Genomic DNA, 1318 nt, shown 5'->3' with positions numbered 1-1318 from the left:
AGTACCTAGAAACGCTATCTATCCAGGACCCCCAAAGGCCACACATGGCAGGATCTCAGAAGCATTCCTTATCAGGCATCCCAAAGCATCACAATTTCCTAAGAACCAGAAGCAGCAACCAAAACCAAGGAATGAAACATCTACCCAACAAACGCAAGAGCAGGTATGAACACCTAGAATTACAACTACCTGAAACCCAGATACCTAGCTACCAGTGTAAAAATATAATCAAGAGGCTATGGCAAGATGGTGGACAAAGAGAAAAAAGAAGAAAGAAAGCATCTTGGACCTGTCTACATAAGTAAATTGACAAGACCATCTACATGAAGTTCCAGGGTGGCTGAGAACCCAGCGGGATCCTGAAAGGGTTTGACCCACTGCGCAACCTGGTGCTGAATGGAACCATTGCGCATGTGCGAGATTCCAACAAGCACTACAAGCTGATAGAGGACACACTGCAGCCGGGGCTTATAGTGTGTGATGGCACCTCAGTATCGCTCATCTGCCCTCATGACAGCATGGAGGCCGTCCCCAACCCCTTCGCGCAGCAGCAGAACATTTAGCAGCTGATGGAGGGCAACCTGGCCCCAGGCCTCCTCCACGGTGTAAACTTCTGTTTTGGTGTTTTGTTTGGTCTTGTTGTTTGGGGATTTGTTTTGTTTTTAATAAGATTGCTCACTTAAGAAAAAATATAATCAATAACAGTCAAGATAATATGTCTCCACTAAAGCCTAACAACTCTCCTGCAGTGGTCCTTAGAAATACAATTTAGCTAAAACATGAGACAAGATCTTTAAAATAGTCTATTATGATACTCTCAAGGTTCTTAAAAGAGATAGAAAAAAAATCCATTAATGAAATCTAGGAAAACATAAACAGTGGATGAAATGAAGAAAACGGTCCTGTAGTCCCTGAGCAGCGCCCCCATGAGGTCAAAGTGGCAGTCCCTCCTTCCAACCCAATATTACCTCTGGAGCTGTCAAAATGGCTGCACCTCCTCACCCAGCTGCTGTCCAGTAGTGCCACAGGAGCTGTCCATGGTGGCAATACATGCTTCCCTACCTCAGCCTGCTGCTGTCATGAGGTATTGTCACAGGAACCGTCCACAGCACCTTCTTTCCTGACTCAGACTACGGTCCTCATGAAACACCACCACCACAGGAGCTGTCCTGTAAGAGCTTATTCACAGTGGCGACACCTCCTCTTCAGCCACCCTCAGCAGCTCAGCAGTGATGGTGCCTCAGCCAAAACTGCCTGCAACTGGAAAGGTCTTCCCATCTTAACCCATGGGCCAGATGCCTAGAAGGGGGGTGGGGGT

General features: G+C 47.0%; 1 pseudogene; it reads left to right on the top strand.

The window, feature by feature from the left end:
* The first annotated feature begins 238 nt into the window (after positions 1–238).
* Positions 239–563, top strand: Gm36092 (annotated as a pseudogene).
* The last annotated feature ends 755 nt before the right edge of the window (positions 564–1318 follow it).

This window comes from Mus musculus, chromosome 18 (assembly GCF_000001635.26).
Source record: "Mus musculus strain C57BL/6J chromosome 18, GRCm38.p6 C57BL/6J".
Taxonomy (NCBI): domain Eukaryota; kingdom Metazoa; phylum Chordata; class Mammalia; order Rodentia; family Muridae; genus Mus; species Mus musculus.
The sequence above is the reverse complement of the archived record's forward strand: the minus strand, read 5'-3'. Positions and strand labels throughout refer to the sequence as shown.